Consider the following 13,487-nt stretch of genomic DNA (forward strand, 5'->3'; position numbering starts at 1 on the left):
GTGTTGGTGCAGGAAACCACTTTTGCACTTGTATTAGTGTGGAAAAAACACTTTTTGCACTTGTGATCGTGTTGAAAAACCACTTTTCGCACTTGTGTTAGTGTTGAAAAACCACTTTTCGCACTTGTGTTCGTGCATGAAACCACTTTTGCACTTGTATTAGTGTGAAAAAAGCACTTTTTGCACTTGTGATAGTGTTGAAAACCCACTTTTCGCACTTGTGTTAGTGGTGAAAAACCACTTTTCGCACTTGTGTTGGTGCAGGAAACCACTTTTGCACTTGTATTAGTGTGGAAAAACCACTTTTCGCACTTGTTGGTGTTGAAAAACCACTTTTCGCACTTGTGTTAGTGTTGAAAAACCACTTTTCGCACTTGTGTTAGTGTTGAAAAACCACTTTTCGCACTTGTGTTAGTGTTGAAAAACCACTTTTCGCACTTGTGTTAGTGTTGAAAAACCACTTTTCGCACTTGTATTAGTGTTGAAAAACCACTTTTCGCACGTGTTGGTGTTGAAAAACCACTTTTCGCACCTGTGTTAGTGTTGAAAAACCACTTTTTGCACTTGTGTTGGTGCAGGAAACCACTTTGCACTTGTATTAGTGTGGAAAAAACACTTTTTGCACTTGTGTTAGTGTTGAAAAACCACTTTTCGCACTTGTGTTGGTGCAGGAAACCACTTTTGCACTTGTATTAGTGTGGAAAAAACACTTTTTGCACTTGTGATAGTGTTGAAAAACCACTTTTCGCACTTGTGTTAGTGTTGAAAAACCACTTTTCGCACTTGTGTTAGTGTTGAAAAACCACTTTTCGCACTTGTGTTAGTGTTGAAAAACCACTTTTCGCACTTGTGTTGGTGCAGGAAACCACTTTTGCACTTGTATTAGTGTGGAAAAACCACTTTTCGCACTTGTGTTAGTGTTGAAAACACCACTTTTTGCACTTGTGTTAGTGTTGAAAAACCACTTTTCGCACTTGTGTTAGTGTTGAAAAACCACTTTTCGCACTTGTGTTAGTCTTGAAAAACCACTTTTCGCACTTGTATTAGTGTGGAAAAACCACTTTTTGCACTTGTGATATTGTTGAAAAACCACTTTTTGCACTTGTGTTAGTGTTGAAAAACCACTTTTCGCACTTGTGTTGGTGCAGGAAACCACTTTTGCACTTGTATTAGTGTGGAAAAAACCACTTTTCGCACTTGTGTTAGTGTTGAAAAACCACTTTTCGCACTTGTGTTGGTGCAGGAAACCACTTTTGCACTTGTATTTGTGTGGAAAAAACACTTTTTGCACTTGTGATAGTGTTGAAAAACCACTTTTCGCACTTGTGTTAGTGTTGAAAAACCACTTTTCGCACTTGTGTGGTGCAGGAAACCACTTTTGCACTTGTGTTAGTGTTGAAAAACCACTTTTTGCACTTGTGTTAGTGTTGAAAAAAACCCACTTTTTGCACTTGTGTTGGTGCAGGAAACCACTTTTGCACTTGTATTTGTGTGGAAAAAACACTTTTTGCACTTATGATAGTGTTGAAAAACCACTTTTCGCACTTGTGTTAGTGTTGGAAAACCACTTTTCGCACCTGTGTTGGTGCAGGAAACCACTTTTCGCACTTGTGTTAGCGTTGAAAAACCACTTTTCGCACTTGTGTTGGTGCAGGAAACCACTTTTCGCACTTGTGTTAGCGTTGAAAACCCACTTTTCGCACTTGTGTTAGTGTTGAAAAACCACTTTTCGCACCTGTGTTGGTGCAGGAAACCACTTTTGCACTTGTATTAGTGTGGAAAAAACACTTTTTGCACTTGTGATCGTGTTGAAAAACCACTTTTCGCACTTGTGTTAGTGTTGAAAAACCACTTTTCGCACTTGTGTTAGTGTTGAAAAACCACTTTTCGCACTTGTGTTGGTGCAGGAAACCACTTTTGCACTTGTATTAATGTGGAAAAAACACTTTTTGCACTTGTGATAGTGTTGAAAAACCACTTTTCGCACTTGTGTTAGTGTTGAAAAACCACTTTTCGCACTTGTGTTGGTGCAGGAAACCACTTTTGCACTTGTATTAGTGTGGAAAAACCACTTTTCGCCCTTGTGTTATTGTTGAAAAACCACTTTTCGCACTTGTGTTAGTGTTGAAAAACCACTTTTCGCACTTGTGTTAGTGTTGAAAAACCACTTTTCGCACTTGTGTTGGTACAGGAAACCACTTTTGCACTTGTATTAGTGTGGAAAAACCACTTTTCTCACTTGTGTTAGTGTTGAAAAACCACTTTTCGCACTTGTGTTGTGTTGAAAAACCACTTTTTGCACTTGTGTTGGTGCAGGAAACCACTTTTGCACTTGTATTAGTGTGGAAAAAACACTTTTTGCACTTGTGATAGTGTTGAAAAACCACTTTTCGCACTTGTGTTGGTGCAGGAAACCACTTTTTCACTTGTGTTAGTGTTGAAAAAACACTTTTCGCACTTGTGTTAGTGTTGAAAAAACCACTTTTCGCACTTGTGTTGGTGCAGGAAACCACTTTTGCACTTGTGTTAGTGTTGAAAAAACACTTTTCGCACTTGTGTTAGTGTTGAAAAAACCACTTTTCGCACGTGTGTTGCTGCAGGAAACCACTTTTGCACTTGTATTTGTGTTGAAAAACCACTTTTCGCACTTGTGTTAGTGTTGAAAACCCACTTTTTGCACCTGTGTTGGTGCAGGAAACCACTTTTCGCACTTGTGTTAGCGTTGAAAAACCACTTTTCGCACTTGTGTTGGTGCAGGAAACCACTTTTCGCACTTGTGTTAGCGTTGAAAAACCACTTTTCGCACTTGTGTTGGTGCAGGAAACCACTTTTCGCACTTGTGTTAGTGTTGAAAAACCACTTTTCGCACTTGTGTTGGTGCAGGAAACCACTTTTGCACTTGTATTAGTGTGGTGAAACCACTTTTCACACTTGTGTTAGTGTTGAAAAACCACTTTTCGCACTTGTTAGTGTTGAAAAACCACTTTTCGCACTTGTGTTGGTGCAGGAAACCACTTTTGCACTTGTATTAGTGTGGAAAAAACACTTTTTGCACTTGTGATCATGTTGAAAAACCACTTTTCGCACTTGTGTTAGTGTTGAAAAACCACTTTTCGCACTTGTGTTAGTGTTGAAAAACCACTTTTCGCACTTGTGTTAGTGTTGAAAAACCACTTTTCGCACTTGTGTTGGTGCAGGAAACCACTTTTGCACTTGTATTAGTGTGGAAAAAACACTTTTTGCAGTTGTGATAGTGTTGAAAAACCACTTTTCGCACTTGTGTTAGTGTTGAAAAACCACTTTTCGCACTTGTGTTGGTGCAGGAAACCACTTTTGCACTTGTATTAGTGTGGAAAAACCACTTTTCGCACTTGTGTTAGTGTTGAAAAACCACTTTTCGCACTTGTGTTAGTGTTGAAAAACCACTTTTCGCACTTGTGTTGGTGTTGAAAAACCACTTTTCGCACTTGTGTTCGTGCAGGAAACCACTTTTGCACTTGTATTAGTGTGAAAAAAAACACTTTTTGCACTTGTGATAGTGTTGAAAAACCACTTTTCGCACTTGTGTTAGTGTTGAAAAACCACTTTTCGCACTTGTGTTGGTGCAGGAAACCACTTTTGCACTTGTATTAGTGTGGAAGAACCACTTTTCGCACTTGTGTTAGTGTTGAAAAACCACTTTTCGCACTTGTGTTAGTGTTGAAAAACCACTTTTCGCACTTGTGTTGGTGCAGGAAACCACTTTTGCACTTGTATTTGTGTGGAAAAAAAACAATTTTTGCACTTGTGATAGTGTTGAAAAACCACTTTTCGCACTTGTGTTAGTGTTGAAAAACCACTTTTCGCACCTGTGTTGGTGCAGGAAACCACTTTTCGCACTTGTGTTAGCGTTGAAAAACCACTTTTTGCACTTGTGTTCGTGTTGAAAAACCACTTTTCGCACTTGTATTAGTGTTGAAAAACCACTTTTCGCACTTGTGTTGGTGTTGAAAAACCACTTTTCGCACCTGTGTTAGTGTTGAAAAACCACTTTTTCCACTTGTGTTGGTGCAGGAAACCACTTTTGCACTTGCATTAGTGTGGAAAAAACACTTTTTGCACTTGTGATAGTGTTGAAAAACCACTTTTCGCACCTGTGTTGGTGCAGGAAACCACTTTTCGCACTTGTGATAGTGTTGAAAAACCACTTTTCGCACTTGTGTTGGTGCAGGAAACCACTTTTGCACTTGTATTAGTGTGGAAAAACCACTTTTAACACTTGTGTTAGTGTTGAAAAACCAATTTTCGCACTTGTGTTAGTGTTGAAAAACCACTTTTCGCACTTGTGTTGGTGCAGGAAACCACTTTTGCACTTGTATTAGTGTGGAAAAAACACTTTTTGCACTTGTGATCGTGTTGAAAAACCACTTTTCGCACTTGTGTTAGTGTTGAAAAACCACTTTTCGCACTTGTGTTAGTGTTGAAAAACGACGTTTCGCACTTGTGTTGGTGCAGGAAACCACTTTTGCACTTGTATTTGTGTGGAAAAAAAACACTTTTTGCACTTGTGATAGTGTTGAAAAACCACTTTTCGCACTTGTGTTGGTGTTGAAAAACCACTTTTTGCACCTGTGTTGGTGCAGGAAACCACTTTTCGCACTTGTGTTAGCGTTGAAAAACCACTTTTCGCACTTGTGTTAGTGTTGAAAAACCACTTTTCGCACCTGTGTTGGTGCAGGAAACCACTTTTCGCACTTGTGTTAGCGTTGAAAAACCACTTTTCGCACTTGTGTTGGTGCAGGAAACCACTTTTCACACTTGTGTTAGCGTTGAAAAACCACTTTTCGCACTTGTGTTAGTGTTGAAAAACCACTTTTCGCACCTGTGTTGGTGCAGGAAACCACTTTTGCACTTGTATTAATGTGGAAAAAACACTTTTTGCACTTGTGGTAGTGTTGAAAAACCACTTTTCGCACTTGTGTTAGTGTTGAAAAACCACTTTTTGCACTTGTGTTGGTGCAGGAAACCACTTTTGCACTTGTATTAGTGTGGTAAAACCACTTTTCACACTTGTGTTAGTGTTGAAAAACCACTTTTCGCACTTGTGTTGGTGCAGGAAACCACTTTTGCACTTGTATTAGTGTTGAAAAACCACTTTTCGCACTTGTGTTAGTGTTGAAAAACCACTTTTCGCACTTGTGTTGGTGCAGGAAACCACTTTTGCACTTGTATTAGTGTGGAAAAAACACTTTTCGCACTTGTGTTAGTGTTGAAAAACCACTTTTCGCACTTGTGTTAGTGTTGAAAAACCACTTTTCGCACTTGTGTTAGTGTTGAAAAACCACTTCTCGCCCTTGTGTTAGTCTTGAAAAACCACTTTTCGCACTTGTATTAGTGTGGAAAAACCACTTTTTGCACTTGTGATATTGTTGAAAAACCACTTTTCGCACTTGTGTTGGTGCAGGAAACCACTTTTGCACTTGTATTAGTGTGGAAAAAACCACTTTTCGCACTTGTGTTAGTGTTGAAAAACCACTTTTCGCACTTGTGTTGGTGCAGGAAACCACTTTTGCACTTGTATTTGTGTGGAAAAAACACTTTTTGCACTTGTGATAGTGTTGAAAAACCACTTTTCGCACTTGTGTTAGTGTTGAAAAACCACTTTTTGCACTTGTGTGGTCCAGGAAACCACTTTTGCACTTGTGTTAGTGTTGAAAAACCACTTTTTGCACTTGTGTTAGTGTTGAAAAAAAACCACTTTTCGCACTTGTGTTGGTGCAGGAAACCACTTTTACACTTGTATTTGTGTGGAAAAAACACTTTTTGCACTTATGATAGTGTTGAAAAACCACTTTTCACACTTATGTTAGTGTTGAAAAACCACTTTTCGCACCTGTGTTGGTGCAGGAAACCACTTTTCGCACTTGTGTTAGCGTTGAAAAACCACTTTTCGCACTTGTGTTGGTGCAGGAAACCACTTTTCGCACTTGTGTTAGCGTTGAAAAACCACTTTTCGCACTTGTGTTAGTGTTGAAAAACCACTTTTCGCACCTGTGTTGGTGCAGGAAACCACTTTTGCACTTGTATTAATGTGGAAAAAACACTTTTTGCACTTGTGATAGTGTTGAAAAACCACTTTTCGCACTTGTGTTAGTGTTGAAAAACCACTTTTCGCACTTGTGTTGGTGCAGGAAACCACTTTTGCACTTGTATTAGTGTGGAAAAACCACTTTTCACACTTGTGTTAGTGTTGAAAAACCAATTTTCGCACTTGTGTTAGTGTTGAAAAACCACTTTTCGCACTTGTGTTAGTGTTGAAAAACCACTTTTCGCACTTGTGTTGGTGCAGGAAACCACTTTTGCACTTGTATTAGTGTGGAAATACACTTTTTGCACTTGTGATCGTGTTGAAAAACCACTTTTCGCACTTGTGTTAGTGTTGAAAAACCACTTTTCGCACTTGTGTTAGTGTTGAAAAACCACTTTTCGCACTTGTGTTGGTGCAGGAAACCACTTTTGCACTTGTATTAGTGTGGAAAAAACACTTTTTGCACTTGTGATAGTGTTGAAAAACCACTTTTCGCACTTGTGTTAGTGTTGAAAAACCACTTTTCGCACTTGTGTTGGTGCAGGAAACCACTTTTGCACTTGTATTAGTGTGGAAAAACCACTTTTCGCCCTTGTGTTAGTGTTGAAAAACCACTTTTCGCACTTGTGTTAGTGTTGAAAAACCAATTTTCGCACTTGTGTTAGTGTTGAAAAACCACTTTTCGCACTTGTGTTGGTACAGGAAACCACTTTTGCACTTGTATTAGTGTGGAAAAACCACTTTTCTCACTTGTGTTAGTGTTGAAAAACCACTTTTCGCACTTGTGTTAGTGTTGAAAAACCACTTTTTGCACTTGTGTTGGTGCAGGAAACCACTTTTGCACTTGTATTAGTGTGGAAAAAACACTTTTTGCACTTGTGATAGTGTTGAAAAACCACTTTTCGCACTTGTGTTGGTGCAGGAAACCACTTTTTCACTTGTGTTAGTGTTGAAAAAACACTTTTCGCACTTGTGTTAGTGTTGAAAAAACCACTTTTCGCATTTGTGTTGGTGCAGGAAACCACTTTTGCACTTGTGTTAGTGTTGAAAAAACACTTTTCGCACTTGTGTTAGTGTTGAAAAAACCACTTTTCGCACTTGTGTTGGTGCAGGAAACCACTTTTGCACTTGTATTTGTGTTGAAAAACCACTTTTCGCACTTGTGTTAGTGTTGAAAAACCACTTTTCGCACCTGTGTTGGTGCAGGAAACCACTTTTCGCACTTGTGTTAGCGTTGAAAAACCACTTTTCGCACTTGTGTTGGTGCAGGAAACCACTTTTCGCACTTGTGTTAGCGTTGAAAAACCACTTTTCGCACTTGTGTTGGTGCAGGAAACCACTTTTCGCACTTGTGTTGGTGCAGGAAACCACTTTTGCACTTGTATTTGTGTGGAAAAAACACTTTTTGCACTTGTGATAGTGTTGAAAAACCACTTTTCGCACTTGTGTTGGTGCAGGAAACCACTTTTCGCACTTGTGTTAGTGTTGAAAAACCACTTTTCGCACTTGTGTTGGTGCAGGAAACCACTTTTGCACTTGTATTTGTGTGGAAAAAACACTTTTCGCACTTGTGTTAGTGTCGAAAAACCACTTTTCGCACTTGTGTTGGTGCAGGAAAGCACTTTTGCACTTGTGTTAGTGTTGAAAAACCACTTTTCGCACTTGTGTTAGTGTTGAAAAAACCACTTTTCGCACTTGTGTTGGTGCAGGAAACCACTTTTGCACTTGCACTTGTATTTGTGTGGAAAAAACACTTTTTGCACTTGTGATAGTGTTGAAAAACCACTTTTCGCACCTGTGTTGGTGCAGGAAACCACTTTTCGCACTTGTGTTAGCGTTGAAAAACCACTTTTCGCACTTGTGTTGGTGCAGGAAACCACTTTTCGCACTTGGCTTAGCATTGAAAAAGCACTTTTCGCACTTGTGTTAGTGTTGAAAAACCACTTTTCGCACCTGTGTTGGTGCAGGAAACCACTTTTGAACTTGTATTAATGTGGAAAAAACACTTTCTGCACTTGTGATAGTGTTGAAAAACCACTTTTCGCACTTGTGTTAGTGTTGAAAAACCACTTTTCGCACTTGTGTTGGTGCAGGAAACCACTTTTGCACTTGTATTAGTGTGGAAAAACCACTTTTCACACTTGTGTTAGTGTTGAAAAACCACTTTTTGCACTTGTGTTAGTGTTGAAAAAAAACCACTTTTTGCACTTGTGTTGGTGCAGGAAACCACTTTTGCACTTGTATTTGTGTGGAAAAAACACTTTTTGCACTTATGATAGTGTTGAAAAACCACTTTTCGCACTTGTGTTAGTGTTGGAAAACCACTTTTCGCACCTGTGTTGGTGCAGGAAACCACTTTTCGCACTTGTGTTAGCGTTGAAAAACCACTTTTCGCACTTGTGTTGGTGCAGGAAACCACTTTTCGCACTTGTGTTAGCGTTGAAAACCCACTTTTCGCACTTGTGTTAGTGTTGAAAAACCACTTTTCGCACCTGTGTTGGTGCAGGAAACCACTTTTGCACTTGTATTAGTGTGGAAAAAACACTTTTTGCACTTGTGATCGTGTTGAAAAACCACTTTTTGCACTTGTGTTAGTGTTGAAAAACCACTTTTCGCACTTGTGTTAGTGTTGAAAAACCACTTTTCGCACTTGTGTTGGTGCAGGAAACCACTTTTGCACTTGTATTAATGTGGAAAAAACACTTTTTGCACTTGTGATAGTGTTGAAAAACCACTTTTCGCACTTGTGTTAGTGTTGAAAAACCACTTTTCGCACTTGTGTTGGTGCAGGAAACCACTTTTGCACTTGTATTAGTGTGGAAAAACCACTTTTCGCCCTTGTGTTAGTGTTGAAAAACCACTTTTCGCACTTGTGTTAGTGTTGAAAAACCACTTTTCGCACTTGTGTTAGTGTTGAAAAACCACTTTTCGCACTTGTGTTGGTACAGGAAACCACTTTTGCACTTGTATTAGTGTGGAAAAACCACTTTTCTCACTTGTGTTAGTGTTGAAAAACCACTTTTCGCACTTGTGTTGTGTTGAAAAACCACTTTTTGCACTTGTGTTGGTGCAGGAAACCACTTTTGCACTTGTATTAGTGTGGAAAAAACACTTTTTGCACTTGTGATAGTGTTGAAAAACCACTTTTCGCACTTGTGTTGGTGCAGGAAACCACTTTTGCACTTGTGTTAGTGTTGAAAAAACACTTTTCGCACTTGTGTTAGTGTTGAAAAAACCACTTTTCGCACGTGTGTTGCTGCAGGAAACCACTTTTGCACTTGTATTTGTGTTGAAAAACCACTTTTCGCACTTGTGTTAGTGTTGAAAACCCACTTTTTGCACCTGTGTTGGTGCAGGAAACCACTTTTCGCACTTGTGTTAGCGTTGAAAAACCACTTTTCGCACTTGTGTTGGTGCAGGAAACCACTTTTCGCACTTGTGTTAGCGTTGAAAAACCACTTTTCGCACTTGTGTTGGTGCAGGAAACCACTTTTCGCACTTGTGTTAGTGTTGAAAAACCACTTTTCGCACTTGTGTTGGTGCAGGAAACCACTTTTGCACTTGTATTAGTGTGGTGAAACCACTTTTCACACTTGTGTTAGTGTTGAAAAACCACTTTTCGCACTTGTTAGTGTTGAAAAACCACTTTTCGCACTTGTGTTGGTGCAGGAAACCACTTTTGCACTTGTATTAGTGTGGAAAAAACACTTTTTGCACTTGTGATCGTGTTGAAAAACCACTTTTCGCACTTGTGTTAGTGTTGAAAAACCACTTTTCGCACTTGTGTTAGTGTTGAAAAACCACTTTTCGCACTTGTGTTAGTGTTGAAAAACCACTTTTCGCACTTGTGTTGGTGCAGGAAACCACTTTTGCACTTGTGTTAGTGTTGAAAAACCACTTTTTGCACTTGTGTTAGTGTTGAAAAAAAACCACTTTTTGCACTTGTGTTGGTGCAGGAAACCACTTTTGCACTTGTATTTGTGTGGAAAAAACACTTTTTGCACTTATGATAGTGTTGAAAAACCACTTTTCGCACTTGTGTTAGTGTTGGAAAACCACTTTTCGCACCTGTGTTGGTGCAGGAAACCACTTTTCGCACTTGTGTTAGCGTTGAAAAACCACTTTTCGCACTTGTGTTGGTGCAGGAAACCACTTTTCGCACTTGTGTTAGCGTTGAAAACCCACTTTTCGCACTTGTGTTAGTGTTGAAAAACCACTTTTCGCACCTGTGTTGGTGCAGGAAACCACTTTTGCACTTGTATTAGTGTGGAAAAAACACTTTTTGCACTTGTGATCGTGTTGAAAAACCACTTTTTGCACTTGTGTTAGTGTTGAAAAACCACTTTTCGCACTTGTGTTAGTGTTGAAAAACCACTTTTCGCACTTGTGTTGGTGCAGGAAACCACTTTTGCACTTGTATTAATGTGGAAAAAACACTTTTTGCACTTGTGATAGTGTTGAAAAACCACTTTTCGCACTTGTGTTAGTGTTGAAAAACCACTTTTCGCACTTGTGTTGGTGCAGGAAACCACTTTTGCACTTGTATTAGTGTGGAAAAACCACTTTTCGCCCTTGTGTTAGTGTTGAAAAACCACTTTTCGCACTTGTGTTAGTGTTGAAAAACCACTTTTCGCACTTGTGTTGGTACAGGAAACCACTTTTGCACTTGTATTAGTGTGGAAAAACCACTTTTCTCACTTGTGTTAGTGTTGAAAAACCACTTTTCGCACTTGTGTTGTGTTGAAAAACCACTTTTTGCACTTGTGTTGGTGCAGGAAACCACTTTTGCACTTGTATTAGTGTGGAAAAAACACTTTTTGCACTTGTGATAGTGTTGAAAAACCACTTTTCGCACTTGTGTTGGTGCAGGAAACCACTTTTTCACTTGTGTTAGTGTTGAAAAAACACTTTTCGCACTTGTGTTAGTGTTGAAAAAACCACTTTTCGCACTTGTGTTGGTGCAGGAAACCACTTTTGCACTTGTGTTAGTGTTGAAAAAACACTTTTCGCACTTGTGTTAGTGTTGAAAAAACCACTTTTCGCACGTGTGTTGCTGCAGGAAACCACTTTTGCACTTGTATTTGTGTTGAAAAACCACTTTTCGCACTTGTGTTAGTGTTGAAAACCCACTTTTTGCACTTGTGTTAGTGTTGAAAACCCACTTTTTGCACCTGTGTTGGTGCAGGAAACCACTTTTCGCACTTGTGTTAGCGTTGAAAAACCACTTTTCGCACTTGTGTTGGTGCAGGAAACCACTTTTCGCACTTGTGTTAGCGTTGAAAAACCACTTTTCGCACTTGTGTTGGTGCAGGAAACCACTTTTCGCACTTGTGTTAGTGTTGAAAAACCACTTTTCGCACTTGTGTTGGTGCAGGAAACCACTTTTGCACTTGTATTAGTGTGGTGAAACCACTTTTCACACTTGTGTTAGTGTTGAAAAACCACTTTTCGCACTTGTTAGTGTTGAAAAACCACTTTTCGCACTTGTGTTGGTGCAGGAAACCACTTTTGCACTTGTATTAGTGTGGAAAAAACACTTTTTGCACTTGTGATCGTGTTGAAAAACCACTTTTCGCACTTGTGTTAGTGTTGAAAAACCACTTTTCGCACTTGTGTTAGTGTTGAAAAACCACTTTTCGCACTTGTGTTAGTGTTGAAAAACCACTTTTCGCACTTGTGTTGGTGCAGGAAACCACTTTTGCACTTGTATTAGTGTGGAAAAAACACTTTTTGCAGTTGTGATAGTGTTGAAAAACCACTTTTCGCACTTGTGTTAGTGTTGAAAAACCACTTTTCGCACTTGTGTTGGTGCAGGAAACCACTTTTGCACTTGTATTAGTGTGGAAAAACCACTTTTCGCACTTGTGTTAGTGTTGAAAAACCACTTTTCGCACTTGTGTTAGTGTTGAAAAACCACTTTTCGCACTTGTGTTGGTGTTGAAAAACCACTTTTCGCACTTGTGTTCGTGCAGGAAACCACTTTTGCACTTGTATTAGTGTGAAAAAAAACACTTTTTGCACTTGTGATAGTGTTGAAAAACCACTTTTCGCACTTGTGTTAGTGTTGAAAAACCACTTTTCGCACTTGTGTTGGTGCAGGAAACCACTTTTGCACTTGTATTAGTGTGGAAGAACCACTTTTCGCACTTGTGTTAGTGTTGAAAAACCACTTTTCGCACTTGTGTTAGTGTTGAAAAACCACTTTTCGCACTTGTGTTGGTGCAGGAAACCACTTTTGCACTTGTATTTGTGTGGAAAAAAAACAATTTTTGCACTTGTGATAGTGTTGAAAAACCACTTTTCGCACTTGTGTTAGTGTTGAAAAACCACTTTTCGCACCTGTGTTGGTGCAGGAAACCACTTTTCGCACTTGTGTTAGCGTTGAAAAACCACTTTTTGCACTTGTGTTCGTGTTGAAAAACCACTTTTCGCACTTGTATTAGTGTTGAAAAACCACTTTTCGCACTTGTGTTGGTGTTGAAAAACCACTTTTCGCACCTGTGTTAGTGTTGAAAAACCACTTTTTCCACTTGTGTTGGTGCAGGAAACCACTTTTGCACTTGCATTAGTGTGGAAAAAACACTTTTTGCACTTGTGATAGTGTTGAAAAACCACTTTTCGCACCTGTGTTGGTGCAGGAAACCACTTTTCGCACTTGTGATAGTGTTGAAAAACCACTTTTCGCACTTGTGTTGGTGCAGGAAACCACTTTTGCACTTGTATTAGTGTGGAAAAACCACTTTTAACACTTGTGTTAGTGTTGAAAAACCAATTTTCGCACTTGTGTTAGTGTTGAAAAACCACTTTTCGCACTTGTGTTGGTGCAGGAAACCACTTTTGCACTTGTATTAGTGTGGAAAAAACACTTTTTGCACTTGTGATCGTGTTGAAAAACCACTTTTCGCACTTGTGTTAGTGTTGAAAAACCACTTTTCGCACTTGTGTTAGTGTTGAAAAACCACGTTTCGCACTTGTGTTGGTGCAGGAAACCACTTTTGCACTTGTATTTGTGTGGAAAAAAAACACTTTTTGCACTTGTGATAGTGTTGAAAAACCACTTTTCGCACTTGTGTTGGTGTTGAAAAACCACTTTTTGCACCTGTGTTGGTGCAGGAAACCACTTTTCGCACTTGTGTTAGCGTTGAAAAACCACTTTTCGCACTTGTGTTAGTGTTGAAAAACCACTTTTCGCACCTGTGTTGGTGCAGGAAACCACTTTTCGCACTTGTGTTAGCGTTGAAAAACCACTTTTCGCACTTGTGTTGGTGCAGGAAACCACTTTTCACACTTGTGTTAGCGTTGAAAAACCACTTTTCGCACTTGTGTTAGTGTTGAAAAACCACTTTTCGCACCTGTGTTGGTGCAGGAAACCACTTTTGCACTTGTATTAATGTGGAAAAAACACTTTTTGCACTTGTGG

This window comes from Myxine glutinosa, chromosome 3 (assembly GCF_964187855.1).
Source record: "Myxine glutinosa chromosome 3, kmMyxGlut1.1, whole genome shotgun sequence".
Taxonomy (NCBI): Eukaryota; Metazoa; Chordata; class Myxini; order Myxiniformes; family Myxinidae; genus Myxine; species Myxine glutinosa.